The sequence below is a fragment of the Puma concolor genome, chromosome B4 (assembly GCF_028749965.1).
Source record: "Puma concolor isolate L17-30 chromosome B4, mPumCon1.1.hap2, whole genome shotgun sequence".
Classification (NCBI taxonomy): domain Eukaryota; kingdom Metazoa; phylum Chordata; class Mammalia; order Carnivora; family Felidae; genus Puma; species Puma concolor.
Genome location: NC_141673.1, coordinates 28,155,510 through 28,176,849, shown reverse-complemented (window position 1 = coordinate 28,176,849; position 21,340 = coordinate 28,155,510). Strand labels below are relative to the sequence as shown.

The window sequence follows — 21,340 nt, the reverse complement described above, 5'->3', positions numbered from 1 at the left end:
CACCAGTAATGATGAACTGCAGAAAAGAGTCAGACTTCCAAGCTTCCTGGAGAGAGTGTAGCCGGGGAGAGAAGGATCTGTGAACCTTTAAAGGGCAGAGTGCCAGCTTAGGGGCATCCGCTGGTCTCTTCGGCTTTGGAGGAGTTGGGATGGAGCTCGACAGGTGGGACCTGGTCCTCTCTACTTTTGAGGCTGGCCTGCCACCTTGCAACGTTGAGGGGAAATGGCTTCCTCTCAACAATTTGCCAGTTAGAGACCCAGATGGATGGATTTCCCTCCGTGTCTGCAACTCAGGATTCCTCAATGCTAATCCAGCCAATTACAACCAGGGGTCAACAATGAAAATAATGAACACCCCAAGGGGACCCAGGAGTCAGATTGAGGAACGAAAGCCACACACCAAGAAGAATATTCTGCTAAAACAGAATGGCCAGAGGAGACAGATAACTACTTTAACAAAGAATAAAAAGCACACTTACAGAGAGGAAAAATAGCATTAAAATAACTTTCTGTAGTTTTTATATTTAAAAAATGTAATTCAGTGGGGTGCCTGGGTGCCATTAAGCCTCCGACTCTTGGTATCAGCTCAGGTCATGATCTCATGGTTTGTGAGATCGAGTCCGGCATGATGCTCCGTGCTTGGGGTTCTCTCTCTCTGTCCCTCCCCTGCTCGCATGCTCTCTCTCAAAATAAACATATTTTTAATTAAAAAAAAATGTAATTCAGTGAAGGTAAGGGTGGTCCCAGATAAGGAAGTCTCACAAACAGTTTGGGCAGTACATGACGAATGGCAAATGAGTAGTTTTGATTCTAACAATTAGCTGATCATTAGACTCTCCTGAGATGCCTGTGAAAGATACAGATTTTTCAACTTCCTCAGCCCCAAGTGTGAAACTCTAGAAGCAGAACCAAAGAAGCTGCATTTCTGTTTGAAGTGGGCCATGATGGGTCCCGGTTACAGGAAACTGCTGAGGGGAGAGGCAGATGTTGAGGGTGGAGGCAGATGTTAAATGTTGCGGGGGCTGTGAAGGGTGGACCGCATTTAGAAATGATGGCTTACAAATATGAAACAAAGATGGATGAACGCTTTGTTTGCATGATACCAACTTTTCACAGGGACTAGTCACAAACTTGTCATCATTGTAGATCTTATATCAAGTCTAAAACTTCCAGATGTTTAAATCTAGCCTTTAAAGACAGTAAACCAGATCAGATAAATAAAAAGTTGAAATACTGCACTTTTGCAAAGTTTAAAAAACCTGGGTTCATCTACATCATACTTCCCTCCCTCTGTGTGGGGGTGTGTGTTTAATAACTGAAATACACAAATTAAATTCTGCAGTCTTACCTTTTTAACCATTGACAATGACAATGGCCCATTTGTCTCCCGATGTTCCATTTTGAGAAAGATGGATCAGGGTTTTGGCAAGGTAAGAAGAAACAACAATAGGAATAAATGGGGTGCTTGGAAAACAAATGTGCAGTGCTTTGTCCTATTTGATAGAATCACCCTTGCATATTTTTTCGCCTACTTCCCTGAACTACTCCCACTAAGAGAGACAACCAGGAAGCCAAGTACTTCTTGGCCTTTTTTCCTTTCAAAAGGCAGCTTCCAGAGTCACTGCTGGAAAGTAACAGGAGTCAAAGGAATCGTGGATCAAGAAAACTGGTTCCTGATAACTTCCAGTAGGTTGTTCCCGTGGAGCTGATTTTTTCCAGGAGGTGTGATGGATTGGAATGAATGTATTCAAAAACTTTCACCACCTCTTATTTACTGAAAGCAGCCAAGCTCCAAGGCTGACCTTGCTGCCGGTGTGAGACTCACAGCACGACCACTTCTTCAAGGAAAACAAGCCCAACACTTCCCTCCATCAGAATCACAGAACACCAATCTCAAGAAATACTCTGCAACAAATAAAAAGCGTTCTGTCATCACGTTTGGGACAAGAGGCACTCACAGGCTGTCCCCTCTCAGGGAGCCATGGGACACATTAGCATCGCTGAGCTTCTGAGGGCCCCACAGTAGAAAAAAAAACTCACTTAATTCTCTTTAACTCGGAATTTCCAAACTTATTTAACTGCTTCTAGTAGCTTGCTATGGGTGCCTTTGGAAAGTACCACATACTATGTGGTTGAAGCGACAGAAATTTATTATCTCATAGTTCCGGAGGCCAGAAGTCCAAGAAGAAGGTGTTATTTCATTTCCTCTCAAGCTTGTGAGGGAAGGTTCTGTTCCAACCTTGTAGATTGTCGTCTTCAAGCTTCTGTCTCCTCGGCTTGTAGATTGCCGTCTTCATGTTCACGAGGTGTTCTCCCTGTATATCTCTATCCAAATTTCCCCTTTCCAAAAGGACCCTAGTTGTATCAGATTACAGCCCATTCTAACTTGATTACTTCTGTAAAGACCCCATCTCCACATTAAGGTCACTTTCTGAGGTGCTGGGAGTTAGGACTCATATATGAATTTGAGAAGGGTGGGGACACTATTCAACCCATTGTACCACTGAACCCCTTTGCAAATGTCATCTATGATGAATGCCTGCAGCACAGGAAATGTTTTGGGAAACGTAATCGTGACCTCACTGGTACCGTGCTTGCCTTCAGTAGTTCCCAAGTGCCCTTTGCAGAATAAACACAGAATCACTGGGCAGGGGGCTTTTAAAAATTCTAGATTATTGGGTCTTCCCTCCAGAGACTGAAATCCACTAGATCTAAAGAGGAACTCAGACCCTTGGAATTGTGAAACCTGCCCAGAATCAGACATATAACCAGATTGGAGTTCTACAGCCCTTTAGCGCTCTCATTATTTTTAGCCTTGATTTGGGCAGAAATCTCAGAGTAGCTGCATAATAACTGTGTTTTCTCTTAAAAAAGTATGAATAGAGGATTGTTTCCTTATCTGTTTTTATCACATCTTATATCTGCCTCCATCGTGATACAAACAACATAACGTGCGTAGAGACCCTGCCTCTTTCGCCTTTTTATTCTCAGTGTCTACCAGAGAACTGACACATACTGAACACTCCATAAATGTCTATTGAATGAAGAAGTACCTGAAGCCATGCACACGAATAGGTACAACTGTTTTATTGTTAAAAAAAAAAAAACACAAAAAAAAAACCTCTTGATGTTGATATATCCTTATTCTTGGGAGATTTCATCTACTCAAGATTGCTTGACTCAAGATTCATCTACTACTAAGACCTTAGATTTTATCTAAGATTTTAAAACATAACCCATGCAAACTTCCCTCACTTCCCCCTTTTTTCTTCAGCCCGAATGCACTGGAATCTTTTGGTTTCAGGACGCTTCAGTCTTTGTAGCCTCAGGGATTTTTGTACATGCTATGTTGGGATTCCTCTCTCAGCTCTCTTCCTCCACCCCACCCCCAACCGCCACAACTATTTCCAAACTAATGTTTGCCTCCCCCTTTCAAATTTGGAGTGTGGCCCTGTCAAACATTCCCATACAATGCTTTGGTTTTCCTTGGAGACGTGGATCATACTTGTAAAAATTAGCTCAGAAGCCACTCTCCTTGCCAGACTCAAAGCTACGTGAGGGTAGACTTCAGATTCTTTGGGTTCGTTTTTGGAGCTACAGAAACTTGCACAAAGTAGTTCAAATATTGACTGAGGGATTATGTACTTAATGGTAGTAACACGCTTTTTTTCTGTACCATGAAACTGGGAGTTTCTGTAGAACAGGGACTAAGTTTAATTCATTTTTTCTATTTTTGGTACCTGGCACAGTGCCTGGAAGACAGAATGTTTTCATTAAATTTCCTTAAAATTGTTAAGGCTCTTGTTTACTTGTGTCTTTGTTTACTTTTGCCTAGATGAAAGCCTGGGATAGAAATTTAGGGCCAGGGTAGATGTTGATGAAAATATAAAAATAGATTTGTTCTTTCTGGTCATTAAAGCTCAAACTTAAAATATCTTTAAAATAAAAATAAAACAGAATAACAGGGACTATTTACTAGAGTCAAGGCATCCCAGACAGCCAATATGCTTCTAAAAAAAACAAAAGGTAAGGGTAAATGAAATAACGGTTTAAAAGTCAGTCTTAAAATTGCCAAGATCATTCCAAATATAGCTCCTGGCAGTCATCTTCTTATGGAGAAACTGGAGTATTTGTCAGCTGGTGATTCCACCAGGTCGTTATTTCTAAAGGCAGAGGAGACCCGCACAGCCCCTGCACCCTGGGACCGCGGCAGTGACCAGGCTTCAAGTGAACTAAGCGATCAGAACTCTACGCGGTGTATACCCCTCTTCCTGAAGACGAATTCTTGTAACGTTTTGATTTTGCAGTGACAACCCACAGTGGTCAAGTTCTTTCTTCCCATAATACTGAAAAATGGCTTCCTGGTAACCCACTGTCTCTCTTTCTAGGCATCTGTGGAAAATAAGGGGAATGAGCACCTATTTCCTAGGGAAGGTGGAAAGGTGTCTTCCCCCCCCCCCCCACCACTTTTTGATAGCTCCAGGGTAGAGACTTGGTCACAAGGAAGTGGAGGACCAAACGGTCTGCTTAGAAGGAAAGAGAGTGATTCCATTCATTTTCCTTGAAGATGAAATGGACTTTCAACATCTGTAATGGATTGGGGTGATAGTGACTGAGGTCTCATGGCAGTAAGAGGAATTTAAAAAGGGGCTCCCTGTTAGGGAAGTGGTTTCTGGACTCGTGATGAAGTCTGATCTTCAGAGCTGGAGGGTTCTGATGCAGAGGGGTTAAGAACGGCAACATCTCCTGGTATAAATATGGCAGCATTAGGAAAACGGCATGGCCTTTTGAGAGTCCGAGATCAGCCTTACCTGAATTAACCACCAAGGCAGGCCCGGGCTGGCAAGGCCACCACCACAGCAATGGATACATGTTCACAGATTTTCCACTAAGATACTGTGAAACCCACAGCACATCTCTGGTGGGTCGGAGTCCCCTGCTCTCTGCCACCTGGTGTCTCTAGGTAGCACTGGCTTACCCCTTTGTTCTAGATTGGTTCCTGGCATTCTGGACCAACACAGAGAGAAGAGGAAAGCCCCAAGGGAAAGAAAAGTGAAGGTTTTAGTGATGAGTTTAAATATTTTTTTTAATGTTAGCTTTTTTTTTTTTTAATACTGCAGGCTGATGAATGGACTATTTTGACCACAGTGCCAAAGAATGAATTATTGGCATTGTGATCCTTTCTTATTACTGCCTGAACAAATGACCACAAACATAGTGGCTGAAAACAACATAGACTCATTATTCTATAGTTCTGGAGGTCAGAAGTCTAAAATGAATCTTACTGGGCTAAAATTAAGGTGTTGTTTGGGGATGCATTGTTTCTGGAGGCTCTAAGAGAGAATCCATTTTGTTGCTTTTTTAACCTCTTAGAAACTGTCTACATTCTTTGCCTGGTGGCTCTTCCTCCATTTTCAAAACCGGCAGGGTAGCATCTTCAAAATTTCCCTCTTCTGGCACATGGGTGGCTCAGCCAGTTAAGCTCCAGACTTCAGTTCAGGTCATGATCTCACGGTTCATGAGTTCGAGCCCCATGTTGGGCTGTCAGCACAGAACCTGCTTCGGATCCCCCCATCCCCTTCTCTCTCTGCCCCTCCCTTGCTCATTCTCTCTGTCTCTGAAAAATAAATAAACATTTAAAAAAGTTTAAAAATATATCCCTCTTCCCACCTCTGTTTCCAGAGTCCCATTTTCTTCTTTTTTTTTAATCTGAGCCTACCAAGGCACCTGGGTGGCTCAGTTGGTTAAGCACCCGACGTTGGCTCAGGTCATGATCTCACCATTCGTGAGTTTGAGACCTGCGTCAGACTCTGTGCTGACAGCTCAGAGCCTGGGGCCTGCTTCGGATTCTCTCTCTCTCTCTCTCTCTCTCTCTCTCTGCTGCTCCCCTGCTCATGCTCTGGCTCTCTCTCTCTCTCTCTTCTCCAAAAATAAATAAACATTTAAAAAAATTTTAATAAAAAAGAACAGATATACTCTGAAGCCATTGACACAAGTTTCAAGGTCCACTTGCACACTCCTTGAGTTCTGGGAGTCACTGGAAACTGCAGAGTGCTCTAAGTGGAAACCAGGTGGCAAATAGGAAGCATTTCTGAGAAAATGCCTCCACAGGCCGCAAAAGCGACGGACCTGCATCTCTATGGCTTTCTAATTTTTTTGTGGCTTCTATTTTCATTCTAGATATTCACTTTTGAAACTGACTTGGAATTCATAATTTTATATTCTCTAAAAGGGCCCTCCAGATTCTGTAATCTTTAAGCTTTACAAAACCTATCTGTTCTGTCTAAACGGATTTATAAAAGCATCGAAAATGGTCCTCCCCGACGAGGACTTTTCATACAGGACTCCTACATGATATTTTTGCATATAATTATGTATAATTAATTTTCCCGCACCTGTACCATGTTGGCCAAAGTCGTCCGTGTCCAATTCATTTTTGTGTCCCTAGTGCTCAGAAAGCGACCAGGTGTTCAGTCAGAACGTTATAAAAATGTATCGATGTATTAGGTGAAGGGTGGATGCAAACTAATTCTTACACATGATTTGGTCCAGTGGATAAATTAAGGCCTGGTGTCAGCATTAGTTGTGTAGTTGCATTCACCATAATGTTCACAGAAGAAATGGTATTCAAGGCGCGTTGCCAAGGTTGAAAAACAAGACGTCTCAGCAAACCCACACCCATCCGTCCTCCACACTGCGAGACACTTGGGGAAGGTTCTCAGTATTTGGTTGCCTGGCTGCTTTGCCAGTGACCAGAAGGGGCAACTTAAGGTGGAAGCTTCTTTCTGATCACAGTTCAAGCCAGGAGCTCTAGTCCAGCTTTATCACTAAATATCAAGATTTGCCAATAGCCAAAATTTTGAACTCCCATCTGCCTTCTGTTTCCACTTGTCTATTTTGCATAGCTTGTAGTGGAGGGGGCACCTTCAGTTTCCATCCTTCAACCAAAACGATTCCTTCTGAAACATGGGATGCCATGTTCTGGTGTTTGCTTTGCTAGGTCAGGAAATTCCTGCTCTGAGAGTTCTAGAGAAAGATTTGTCCAGATTTGAACAGATGTCAGTGGAGATGGGAACCTCCAAGGTTAAGAGGTCGTTTCTGACTAGTGGTGGAATGAACAGGAAGGAAAAAAAAAAGCCTCCAAACTTCAGGCCAAAGGAAAGGAAGAAATGGATGGAGGAGAAGCCCAGAGGAGGATCAGGCAATGGAAGCCTCCAGAAAAATTAGTGGGAGGACAGAACAGAACTGAGGACTTGGAAGATCATGGGGGGGAAGAATGAAAAAAAGCAGATCCAAAATTTTAGCACCAGAGGAATGGCCAGGCCCCTGAGGGTAAGAAAGGAGAGAGAAAGGACAGGGTCAGGCAAACTGAATCCAAGAAAAGGGTAGAAAAACAAGGAGGAGGATTTGAAGGATTGTGCTTCATGGGGGATGGGAGACACACATTTATCCGTCGTGTTAATGTTTTCTGTTCACGTTTTTCACCTAGTTCCTTTAAAATTTTGGTTAGGACTTCTTTAAATAGCTCTAGAAGAGGATCATTAGCTGGGAGTTATTACAAATCAAACATAAAACCATTGCAAACATGGGAGTGGGAGTGCTCATACCCCTAATCAGAAAGGCCTGCCTTGTGTGTCCAAATCCTGTCCCTAGGGACCATGAGAAGTATTTAATGACAGTGTTTCCATAAAAGCCTGATTTAATACAATCACCACTCAGATCAAATGTGGGGGAAATTTTTTAAAAAAATAAAAAAGCTGTTTTCAAATCCAAGTCCCTCTTTTAAATTTAAAATCATATTCTAAGTAGATGGTTCCTACAAATTTTAAAGCAATGGAATGAACTAAATGAAGCAGCACATAACAGATTTAAAAAGAAACAGAATAGAAAAAAAGACAAGCCAGAGTTTGGTTACATCCTCTCATAAAACACATCAGATCTCATAAGCATATCAGATCTGCGCCCAGTGGTTATGAGCTTTGGAAACTCACTTTAAACAAACTACCTAGGAGGGGCGCCTGGGTGGCTCAGTCCGTTGGGCGTCCGACTTCGGCTCAGGTCATGATCTCATGGTTTGTGGGTTCAAGCCCCGCATCGGGCTCCGTGTTGACAGCTCAGAGCCTGGAGCTTGCTTCGGGTTCTGTGTCTCCCTCTCTCTCTGCCCCCTCCCCCACTCGTGCTCTGTCTCTCTCTCTCTCTCTCTCTCAAAAATAAATAAACACTAAAAAAAATATATTTAAACAAACTACCTAGGAAAGTGACGTACTCAATTAAGTGTTCAGGACCATTGTAGACACCCCTCCCCCAAGTTTAGCCATGGTGTTGGAAGTTTCCAAACTCTGCCTTCAGCGGTCATCAAAATGGTTTAAGTCCCTTAGAACCCATTGCCATTCACAATGGCCAGTGGCTTTGCTGGCTTATGTGATGACATTCACTTCAAGAGAAGAGCCTTCCTTTGTTTGATATGTGTTTGAAATTCTGCAGTTGGGAGATGTTTATGTTCACATGAAAATAAATGTAAGCAAGCCATCTTATGGTAAATATCCCTCCAGAAAAAACAAATTCCCTCTTTTCACATACAGAAAAGCAATGGCAAGATGAAGTTAATACCCTTGGCTGGTTACATTGTAAAATTATCTGGAAGTTCTTTGACGCTGCCTTAAGAAATCATTTAATTTGGATTATTTCAGGGTATATTGTTCTTACAAAACTGGTTTGGGCAGTTGCATCTTTAATGAGGCTGAGAAGATAAGAGGAGCAAATCCTCTCTAGATTGAAAGCTGTCTCAACAAATGTGGGACACCATATTAATTTAATTAACCAATAGATTCACCCATATCCTGCCTTCTTCCAGAAAGGATTTAAGGCAGCTTAGCTAGTGTGAAGGGCTGAAGGTATAGGCACTCATGAAAGCCTCAGATTAATATCTAGAGCATATAACGTGTCCAGATAGTTTTCAATTATCAATGTGTTCATCTGAGCTTGGAAAGAGCTTTTAAACTGCAGTGAAACATCAACCAGCTTCGAACCTGCATTGTTAGTAAGCTATTTTGTCATTTGGAAGCCTGCACAATGACCCTATTATTCCTTTAAAAAAAAGAAAAGAAAGAAAAGAAAGAGAGAAAGAAAAGTACCCTTCTGGTGTTGCTTTTGTCCATCTTATCATCTTATCATTCAGCAGCCTATTCAGGATCATATGTGGGAAAGCATGTGTGTAAGATTGAGCCCTATACTCACTGTAGGAACTTCTTGGAAAAACATCCTTCTTAAATATAAAAAAACAAAAGAGAAGTTCTACTTTAATGATGAAGTTGGCTTTTTATTCATTATGTTTCAAATCTCCTGTTTAAAATTAAGTAAATTCAAAGCGGACCATCTATGTAGATGTGTTCATACCCCATTTTTATGACAAATGCCTGCTTAACTTAGATTATTAGTGAATTCTTACAGGAAGAGGGATAGAGTACTATCTTTAAAATGATCTGCTATGCCTCAATATCCCTTTGTTTTTGAGATGAATTTAAAGGGTGACAAAGACATCGATTTTGTGCCGATTTATGCCAATATTACATGAACATTATGGGGATAAGAATATTCCCCTGAATACATAAATATGCATGAGGGTCCAAGACAGAAATGAAAACAAATCTTTAGTGGGTTCTAATCTCAAAACTGAAGCAGACTTATTCTGAAATCCTGTTAACTTGTATAACCCTAGTGTATACCCAGATTCCATCTACGAGATGCAGTGGGGCCAACCATCTCACGATTGCAGAATATTCATTACACAATAGTTCTGTTGACAGAAGTGAGTGTAAGAGCACTTACCGATGTGACAAACAATTGGTCAGATGCTACTGCCAATTTAGAAGCCTCCTTGGAGTTTTCATTAAGTTTGGTGACCACTGATTAACTAAGAGTCCATTCTACGATGACCAAATTATTCATTTTCCCTTGAATAATTTTCACTTCAATGAAAAAAAACCAACAAATAAGTATGATCTCAAAAGTATGGGAATAGCTGTTGCAAACACAGTAATTTCTACAGAGTTTATTCCTACTCTATACCATTCAGCTTAACCATGACCCAGGGTTCTGTTACTAAGGAATAACATGGGGTTGGGGGAAATGGCTATTGGAAAGCCAGTAGTGAACTCCATCCTCTAAGATACTCAAACACGTTAATGTACTCATCCCATGCATGGAACAAACTACATTCATTTACTGTATCCAGCTCAAAGCCAGAGTCTCTGCGTGCTTTTCTCTCTATCAGAGTCAGATGTGGCACCTATAAGACTAAAAGACAAGTTACTACTCCTATTAAACCAAATATAAAATGGTAATGAAGGGGATAGGATAACTGCAATTTTAAAAAAAGCTGCTTTGGGAGGGAGGAAAAGGAAATACAGAGCTGTCACAGCTCCCCAGCAATGATCAAAATCTGCAGCGCAGAAACAGCACAGCCATGACAGGACCATGGCAATGGTGAGGTTAATTGTTGACCCAGCTGACAGCCCACGGTCCTAATCCCTGGGAGTGTTTCTTTTGTCTATTGTCTCCTGTAGCGCTGACGCTGGTTACTCCAGGAAGTTCTTATTTGTGTGTCATCTTTCACAACCAGAACTGAGGTAGACATTGCAGAGTATTCCTTTCCTTGGGGTCCTAGCTTGAGGTGCCATAACAAAATACCAGGGACTGGGTGGTTTGAACAACAGACATTTGCTTCTCACGTTTCTGGAGGCTGGAAAGTCCAAGTTTGAGGTTCCCAAATGGTCAGATTCTGGTAAGGACACTTTATAGCTTATAGAGAGCTCCAATTTTAGCTGTGTTCTCACATAGTGGGATTGGCGGTAGAGGGAGGTAAGGGGATGGGGAGAGAGAGGGAGCTCTGGTCTTTTCCTCTTCTTATAAGGACACTAATCCTTCATGGGGGCTCTGCTTCATGACCTCATCTAAATCTAATCACCTCCCTTGGGGCGCCTGGGTGGCGCAGTCGGTTAAGCGTCCGACTTCAGCCAGGTCACGATCTCACGGTCCGTGAGTTCGAGCCCCGCGTCGGGCTCTGGGCTGATGGCTCAGAGCCTGGAGCCTGTTTCCGATTCTGTGTCTCCCTCTCTCTCTGCTCCTCCCCTGTTCATGCTCTGCCTCTCTCTGTCCCAAAAATAAATAAACGTTGAAAAAAAAATTAAAAAAAAAAATAAATCTAATCACCTCCCAAAGGCCCCACCATCAATCACACTGGATGTTAGGGCTTCAACATAGGAATTTTGAGGGGACTCAAACATTCAATCCATAAGACTTGGGGTCACTGAGCTTCAGCACCCACTTCTAGGTGGTACAGGTTTAAGGGCCTGGGAATTTATTCAGGGATTTTTATAGAACAAGGTATTTTTCAGATAGGCTTGGGGTTTCTTTGACTGTACATTTCTCTCAAGAAAAGTAGGTTTTCCACTATTTGCTGACAGTGACTTTCTGTGCAGGTAACCACAATCAGATATTGTATCTAAAAATAGTTTGTAAATCTGAAGACTTTCTTTCACCTACTAGATTCTGTGTGCTGTCATTCCCAAGTCCTGCAAAGATGGGCAGGTACCTTGAATCCATCTGAAACAAAGGTGAGAAGAGAGCAACCTAAATCCCACCTTGGTAGTCGCTCACCACCTGTGTAGTGTGACTATCCCCTGCTAAGGGGTCTACTATCTAAACTGCTTTAGACTTGGGGTGGGGGTGGGGGCGTAAAAATAGTTAACTTCCAACTCAACAAAACTGCAAAGTGCTGGACCCTGGAAGACTTAAATCACAGACTTCAGGCAAAGAACACCTACCCAAGCAGAGCAGCATTTCTTTTTAACTCTTCTGCAGATTGGTTAACTCCAGCACGAGGTCATCATCTCACTTACAGAGCAGGTGACATCCACTGGTATGTTGAATTTGGCCCGTTATCAGTCCTCAGGTGGCATAGACATGCCACCTGAAAGAAGACCCTTTCAGGGAAAGTGGAAGACCACATGAGTCACTTGCAGTTCTGTCCAATGGGTTTCCCTTTCCCATTTTCCTTCAGGACAACCCCTGTGGCTACAGCAGGCCCATTTTCAGCCGCCATCAATGCATAGTGTATAGAGTCACCTGGAAACCAGACTCAGTATTTTCTTCTTCTCCTCCAGCCAACTAGTCATGGAGAGTGTCTGATGCATCCTGGGGAGTGTGTTCTCACATAGTGGGATTGGGGGTAGAGAGAGGTAAGGGGATGGGGAGAGAGATGAATCCTGAGGAGTGTGGAGAGCTGTTGGAAAAGGGAGAATAGGAGCCCTGGGAGTGTGAGTCACCTGTCCCTTCACTTACCCAAGGAGGGAAGCCTTTGAGCTCTCCTTAAACCAATTATCAACTCAACTCACCGACGGGATACTAATTGGCCTATTCAGCTTTATGGCCCAATATGGCGGTCACTCTCCATATGTGACTACTGAGCATCCGAATGTGGTTTGTCTGAATTGAACTGTGGTAGAAGTGTGATATGCACACCATGCTTTGAAAAGTTAGTATGAAAATGTAAAATATTGCAATATTTTTTATTGGTTACTTTTACTTGAGAAATTTGATGAAACTATGAATTCGGCAACCCACAGGATCAGCCTCTGCCCCTGATATTTGGCTGCTAGAAATAAGAAATTGTTTGAAGGCAATCATTGAAATGCTATGATTTATTAACCATGACTTGAATAGAGAGCTTTGCACCTGACATTTTCTTTTTTTAAAGCAATTTGGTTCAACTACAAGAAGTCAGCACACCAGCTTTCTATTCTTGGTTATAAAATATCCACAAATAGAATAAGTGCTGAAGTCTTATCACTTAGAGGCTCTGCTGGCAACAACATTAGCTTTATGGAAACAGAAAAACATTGAAATGATAGTGAAAAACAAATACTTCATGCAGATCCTTGATCAGCTCTAAAGCAACATTCCTCTGAGGGATGCCATTCCCATTAAGTGCCAGAGTTTAGAAGCTTTCAGTTATCTGGGATGATATCCTTTTCTTCTTCTTTTTTTCCCTCCCTACATAAATATCTATGCACAGTCAAATGTAACTTTGAAAATTTAAGTCATTACCAGAGGACCTGGGATTATAATGGTATCATTCTTCTTTATTCAGAAAGGATGGCATTGTTTTGGGCTTTGGTTTTACATAAACGTATGTATTATACGTATATACTACACACACACACACACACACACACACACGTACTATAGCTGATATCACAGTTGCTATGTATATTATATATCAGCACATCTCAATCTGGTTGCATCGTCTGCCTTGCAAAGGCTATCAGGTCATTTTGTGCATTTCCTGGAACCATAGGTGTGCCTTAGGGGAGGAAATGAAGGAAAAACAAAACTATTCCTCCTATTTAACTCCCATGCAAAAGAACTGGGACTGGAATAAGTTTGTCTGAAGACCATGCCTATATTCTTGTCAAGCTGAGTGAGCCAAGTGAAATGTAAATCCCACACACTCAATACACACATTTTTTTCTTCATCCCTCATATAGGAAGAGAGGCATAATTAAAAATAGGGTATCAGTTGGACTACCGCCACCGTAATTCTTGGAGAAGATATCATCAGAAAAGCAGAGCCAAGAAAAGGTCAATTTTCCATCTTATTCATCATCAGAAAAGTCACTTTTGTGGAACAGAAAAGTCACTGGTTCTAAAATTTTACCTGACGTCCTGTCACCTGGGGCCTGTGGGAGGAGCAGGAGCCACTCAGATGGAGGAAACTTGTTAAAACACAGTTTGCTGAGCCCCAGCGCCAGAGTTTCTGATTTAGCGAGTCTGAGGTGGGACCCAAGAATGCACATTTCTTTTTTTTTTTTTTTTTAATTTTTTTTTTTTTAACGTTTATTTATTTTTGGGACAGAGAGAGACAGAGCATGAACGGGGGAGGGGCAGAGAGAGAGGGAGACACAGAATCGGAAACAGGCTCCAGGCTCCAAGCCATCAGCCCAGAGCCCGACGCGGGGCTCGAACTCACGGACCGCGAGATCGTGACCTGAGCCGAAGTCGGACGCTTAACCGACTGCGCCACCCAGGCGCCCCGAGAATGCACATTTCTAATAGGTCTGCATGTAATGCTGCTACTTTTGGCCTAGGGAACCCTACTTTGAGAACCACATCCTTAAGGTCGCATTGGAAAGGAAAATGTGATTTGAGATCACAAAAGGAAATTTTAATTTGAGATCCAGACTCCTAACCCATCCACCTCCTAGGTTACCTCCTCTAGAGGTCCTGGCAATGTTGAGGTATAGCAGATACTGTTACAAACAATTTTAAATAAGTGCAATTTATTCATCGCTCCTTTAGAGAAAATAGGCTTGAAATAAGATTACCCTCAGCAATCTTCACTGTAAAGAGCCAGTAAACCCTACATGATTTTAATACCTGTATTGACAAGAATCTTAATTTCTCTTTCCAATAGTGGAATCTAAGAATAACCAGCAGAAACACTTCAAAGACTGATTCAGGTGATGGCACAGATTAGACTGAGTCATGGTGCTAAAGTGAAGTCAAGCCCGACAATTTCTTGCCCAGAGAAAAGGAATCTCTGAGTCACAAAAATATGACAGTGATTCAGTTGTAGTTTCTGAGTGCTTATTACCATGCTCCCCACAAATAATAGTACTCCAACACATCCAGACAGGGACTTATATGTATCAGGGCCTTAGTAAACACTGAATGAATTAATGAATGAGTGAATGTCACAGAGGTGCCTGGGTGGTTCAGTCGGTTAAGCATACAACTCGGGTTCAGATCATGATCTCACAGTTCGTGGGCTTGAGGACCATGTCGGGCTCTGTGCTGAAAGCCCAGAGCCTGCAGCCTGCCTCAGATTCTGTACCTCCCTCTCTCTCTCTCTACCCTGCCCCTGCTTGTGTTTTGTCTGTCTCTGTCTCTCAAAATAAATAAATGTTTAAAAAAATTTTTTGAAGAATTAGTGTCACAGTGTTTGCTATATGATTCACACAAGTCCAATGACCTTGATGAGTTAAAGTCTATGCTTTAGCAGTATTTGCCTCAACTTCTGTGCTTCATATCGGCATCAAAACTTGTGGAAGAGGTGCAAATTGTGTCATTTGCCCAGCTTACAGAAATTCTTCCAGTGGCCATTTCTGATTCATTGGGTGAGTTTCAGTCTTCTTGGTCACAGAGTAGGCAAGACTAATCGGTACATCCCATTTTTCAGGCCATGGTGATAGGTCTAAGCAGGTGGTCAGGTGACCCAACCAGGACCAGTAAGGATCTTCCCTGGAATATTTGAGAGTGAAATACCAAAAGAGAAATTTCTTTTCCTTTCTGGCCACACTGCTTGTGGGATGTTATCTAGGCTGATGCCAACTAGGTAAGTAGATAAGTAAGTCAGGAATCAAAAAAAGAGAAACGCTGGGATAAGAGGTAGAAAGGTAAAAATTTATGAGTGCAATTAGAGAGTCATCCCCAAATTTACCTGTTTTTCTTGATGGGTTCACATCTGGACTAAAATATTCAACTACCTTCACAATTTAATCTAACCATACAACCGAATTCTAGCCAGTACATAGGATGCCATGGCAGGCCTAACCCATAAAAATCTCTTGTGCCCGATCATTCACGCTCTTCCTGGCTTGTTACAAACAAATATGACAACTTGGAAGCTCTCAGTTGAAGACAGTAGAATTACAACAAGGAAGGAGCCTAAATCTCCACTTTGAAGAGTGTTGTCAACTGATCAACAACATCCAGCTTGGACTTTTTGTCAGTTACAAATAAGTGTCTATGATGCTAAATCAGAACATATTTCTGAAGCTGTTATAATGGCCGGTATTATCTTAGCTAACAAAGGGATTATTTAAAGCATAAATGTCATTTAAAATATGAGGTTATAACATGTTCCTAGGGAGTGGATTTAGATAGAGAATAGAAGTAATTTGGTGAAGACTAATCCCTGAGGTCCTTCAACATATAAAAATCAAGGAAAAGTAGGGGTGCCTGTGTGACTCAGTGGGTTGAGCATCCAACTCTTGATTTCAGCTCAGGTCACGATCCCAGGGTTGTGGGATCGAGCCCCACATCGGGCTCTGCGCTGAGGGTGAGCCTGCTTAAGCTTCTCTCTCTCTCTCTCTCCCTCTGCCCCTCTTTTCTGCTCATGCTCTCTCTTTCTCTCTAAAAACAAAAATAAATTTCAAATCAGGAAAAAGGAAAATTAACAAAGAAGTCTGAGAAGGATCATCTAGGTGAGTAGGAGGAAAGTCAAGGGGGCTGTGATTTTCTAGAACTAACAGGAAGAAAATGTTCAGGAAGAAATCATCCATGTACTATATGCAATCTCTGGGACCCTCTGTTTCTCAATCACTTTTTTCAAGTCTATGAGATACATCAGTATTCTTCCAAGAAATGTGTTATGTTTAAAGGTAATTTGAATTCACTCCCTGTCAACCAAGAGTCCTTGATTATGGTAGGCACTCTCCAAGAAGGCCCCTGATGATTCCTGTTTACTGGTATTCATGCCCTGTATAATCTCCTGTCTTCTAGTATGGACTGGATTTACTGGTTCACTTCTAATGAATACGTTATAAAAAAAAAATGTGATTTTCACCTTGGGATGTCCTCTCTCATGCTCTCACTTGGGTCAATGACCCTGGAGAACAGCATTGCTATGTTATGAGGCACCCCTGTGTGAGTCTCGTGTGATGAGTGATCTAGACCTGTCAACACCACATGAGTGAGCTTGGAAGTAGATCCGCCCATCCCAGTTGAGCCTTTGGATGAGACCTCAGTCCCACCCAACAACTTGAGTGAAACCTTGAGCCCCAATCACCAGCTAAGCCACCTCCAGACCCTTGACCTATAGAAACTATAAGATAAATATTATTTCAGCCATTAGGTTTTTGTGGTAATTTGTTATGCAGCAATAGATAATTACACACTGACCAATACACTTGATAAGTACAGAGATAATCATTCCTATTTAATATGCCTAAGGAATAAACAGTGTAAGAATATTTTTATTCTAATTTTTGCCTCTCTTAAAAATTATTTTATAGATAACAAGTCTGAGCCTCCTAAAGGCAAGGTAATATGTCCAAAATACTTGCTGCTAGTTTGTGAAATCAAACCAACTTCATACCTAAGTATAAGATGTGTTTGGAGAGACTCTAAGTGGAACTTCATGAGTGGTTAAGGGTTCATATGTAGAAGTAATAGAAGAAATATCTGAAAAGTAGGTTGGAATCAGATTAAGGAAGATCACTTTGAATATTAGGCTAAGGAGTTTTTGTTAAATCTTAGATAATAGGAATAAACACTTTTTAGTAAAGGGATGATATGACGAAGTGTTATTTTGGAAGATTTGTTTGAAGTCTGTTTAAATGTGAAGACACTGAAAGACGAGGGACCTGTTAAGAGCTGGTTTAGACAAGTGGAAAGAAAGAAAGGGATGAGGACAATCCCTCTAAAGAAGAATCAACAAGACCTAGAGACTTGCTGGGGGAAAGCAAGTAATGAAAGAGAAGCCTACATGGTAAGGAAAATGGTCCTGCCGTAAACAAAACCAGTGAAGTCGAAAGGACTGAGTCTGGGGGAAGTGGGTAAGAGGAAAGGGAAGATAAATTTATCTGCATGGTTGGATTAGAGGTAACAGCATTGAATGTGAATGTGTAGCTAGGAATCAGGAGGAGTCTTGGCCAATTCGCAGAAAGGCAGTTAAAACCTTTAGGGTGCACGAGTTTCCAAGGAGAGGTGAAGACAAGCAGTGTAGCAGACACTGTTGGCTTTCAACTTCTGTTCCCCACCTTGACCTTCTAAATCAAATTTTCATTTAGTTTAGTTATTACCCTACCTCCTCTCAGCCTCGAGCTTCACTCAAAGTTGTTCTCATGTCCAGAAGGTGGATCCTGATTAGTCTAAGCCAATAATGGTCATTCCCATTATTGTCTGTTAGGGAGGTCCACAGGACACAAATCTAAGCAATGGGATTTAAGCAGCTCACTGGGAAGCTCCTAAGGAGGCCTGAGAGAAGATGGTCTCCTCCGTTTTCTTCTGGAAGTTGTTCTGTCTCGGTCTTGATGTGAAATCCGGAACAGTTCTGCCATGTTGGGCCCCTGGAGTGTCAGGCTCCCTTGGATACAGGCATCCTGTGATATGACCAGAAATCAAACCTTGGGAAATTATTCAGACTCAGACAACTAGAGGGGGAAACAAAACCAGTGAAACACAGAGCGAGATTGGTCAGATGCTAGGAAGACAAAGAAAACCAAATTAGGTTCTGATGTCAAGGTATAGGGGAATTGAAAGGAAACCAAGGATTTTGACAGGGTACATGCTGGACCGAGGTGAAACTTCCCAGTGGGAAGAAAGAGCGAGCTAGACCTGAGAGGAACACAGGGAGACAATCCTCCTTCCAGAACAACATATTCAAAGAGCTGCCCTTGACAGAATTCCTGAGGTGATTCTGGGGTCAGCAAAAGGTTGCTCCTGAGCTATTAAACATGTTCTTCTTTCTTTTTTGAAAAAGTAACATTCGTATCTGCTGGGCAAGTTACTCAAGCACCAGCCTCAACCCAGCGAGTATTCAGATTCGCCCTGTCAGGGTGAAAATATGGGTCCGAAGTGGACTTTGCTGCTTGGAATTAAGTGGGATCACACTTAGCATCGGGGAAGCACTGCAATTCCGACCTCAATTAGGAGAGGCTCCGGGGCCCGGGGAGCTGGGAATCGCACTCAGAGAAAGAGAAGGGCTTCTTTCTCTGGGAGTTTCCCGGCCGGTAGCCCGACTCCCACATGAATGTTCTTTCTCCTCCACGATTCTCGTTTCCTGCTTTCAGCATATTCTTCTCACTTCTCCCTTGCAGGGAGTAGTCTGGACCCTCGGGGGAGAGTCGCCTGTGACTTCGCGAAGCGGTTGGAATTAACTACAACTTACTCGTTCCCAGTAAGTCTCCCCGGAGCCGCCACACAGCAGCTGTGAATTCCCAGCGTGGGACGTGGCCGAGGCCCTGAGAAAAGCTGGCGGCCGTCCTTCATCCCCAGGCCCAAAGAATCATCAGACACGGATGGAGAAAGCGGGGTAGCTCTTCTCAGTGCAACTCTTGAGCCAATCCGCCCCGAAGATCTGCCACTCGGCCTTCCCAGAAGTCTGGGCCGGGTTTGCTTTGCGAAAAGGTGAAGCCACCAAGGGACAGAGTTCAGGAAACGGGGACGGAACGCAAACCTCGCTGGCGATTAGGCAAGACGCAAGACTTCGGGAAACGCAACTAAGATCACCGAGGGTTGTTGGGGTTCAGAAGGGAAAGTAGCATGTGGTCGTAAAGTGGGGGCGCGGCCATTCTTTCCCCATCTAACACGTTTGGGGGCGCTCACCTCTTTTTGCAGCTTTTTCTTGGGGCTGGGGGTGGTGGAGGATGGGAGGGGTCCAGGGAGCTGACAGTGAGTGCAGAAAGCATTCCCCAGCTAAAGATGCCAAAATTGTGTTTGTTTGTTAAAAATACACTTCACTGTGTTGTGGTAAAGCTAAATCCCTCCTCAGCCCCCACGGAGACAGGGTGATTGGGTTTCAGGGTGAGGTGCCAGCGAGTGCTCTGGGGGGCCTTAATGTGCCAGCTGCTCCCACAGCATTCATTTTATTTCCAGTCCCTCGGCTGGTTTTACACTTTGTTTTTGTGTAAGGGAATCAGGATTAGTGGGTCTTTTGTTAGTAAGGGGGGAGAGGGAGAGAAGCAATTCCTTTGAGCTTCACACACATGGGCAGCCTGGCAAAGCTCAAAGCTTTGATTTACTTCTCACTCGCTGACTTTAAAAAAAAAAAAAAAAATCCCCCGCATCAGGGCTGCTCTGTTGCAAGCTTGTATGGCGATGGATTGGGGTGACTGGCGTTCTCCAGAATTCGGTTGGCAGCCAGGAGGCCAGGGTTTCATTTGAGCTCCATAAAGATAAAATGTTCCCAACCTGGTAAGAAGAGTGGGGAACGTTCTTTCTTCTACGTTGAAAGAAATGCCTCGTTATCACATGGCGAGAGCCTTTATTGGGTTGGTCCTTGTCTGAGAGCTGAACAGAGCATATGGATTCCTGTTTGAGTCTTTGAAAGAATTAACATTATTTGTACCCACTAATGCTGAACTGCTACCAATGGCCAAAGTCCCCCTCCCCGGCCAGCTTGTCCAGGTGGAGTGACCTGCTGGAAGGACACCAGGGAGTCTCCTCCACTGAGCAAATCACCCAGCCTCCGAAAGAGTGGTCTTTTTTATGGATCAGCACTCTCTTCAAATGGAAGTGCTAAACACACACATGCACACACGCAGGCACACACACGTCACATACCATTTTTTTTTTTTTTTGGTTGTTTTTTAAGACTGGGAACTAAATTACTAAGCAGAATTTCCCAATGAGCACTTCTCCCTTTTATTTTTAAGGACAGAAAGACAAAGTGAAAAAGGAGCCTCCCTTATCCTTCTTCCCTTCCCCCTCCCAGCCCAGAATCAAAACACTATTCTGAGGATGGCGCAGAGGTGGAAAAGGTCAAGAAAATTAGGCCTCGTCTATTTACTGGCTCCGTTAGGAACTATTGTTGTTCAGCAGCTGTTCAGGGCTCAACTTCTGAAGCTGGGCCTCTGCAGGCAGACCCGGGGATGGAGCGTGGCACCGGCTCATGGGGGAGAGGAGAGTAACATCTAATATTTTTTGCACCTCCACGATGATGGGGCTTCATTTCCCAGAAAGAGCGGGGGTCCTGTTTCTGGATAGCTGTTATCAGAAACCGATTTTAACCAAACACAGTTGGACAGTGTGTGTGAGTCTGTGTGTGTGTGTGTGTGTGTGTGTGTGTATGTGCAGTGGAAGGGGGAAGAAGAGAAGAGAGAGGATAAAGTCAAATCCATTCAACCTTTCAATCTGTATGTTTTTAATGTAGAAAAAAACTGAAAAACTTTCAGCCAAATGAAAAGCAGTAAAGTGGTTGAGAAAGACTTTATGACTAAGAGAAGGATTGCAATGGAAAATATGTAAAAAGAGAAGCTAAACCAGCTGGCTTATTTAATTTTGGCTTTCCCTCCTTTTTACTTTTTTTTTTTCTTCAGCTTAAACTGGGGAAAAAATGTACTGTGTAAATATTCAGTGTTTTTCCTAGTATTTAGCCCTACCAAAATTCCTCACAGGACTTAGTTTAGTGGATCTCTGGGGATTGGGCGTGAACGTGACATTTCACCCCGGGGTCAGAGGCCACTTCCTGCTCCAATGTATAAGTAAAAGTTCTCCTATCCCATGGGTCTCCTGTGCCCAGGAGGGGAGATGGGAGTGGGGGCTGGGAGGATCAGGA

General features: G+C 42.8%; 1 long non-coding RNA gene across 1 annotated transcript in view; it reads left to right on the top strand.

Moving 5' to 3' along the window:
• LOC147578987 (uncharacterized) overlaps positions 1–20,452 on the top strand; it is a 30,885-nt gene extending 10,433 nt beyond the window's left edge. Inside the window, exon 2 of the long non-coding RNA XR_015253436.1 lies at positions 18,882–20,452. This is a non-coding gene — a long non-coding RNA (uncharacterized LOC147578987). The remainder of the gene's footprint in view (positions 1–18,881) is intronic.
• Positions 20,453–21,340: the final 888 nt, after the last annotated feature.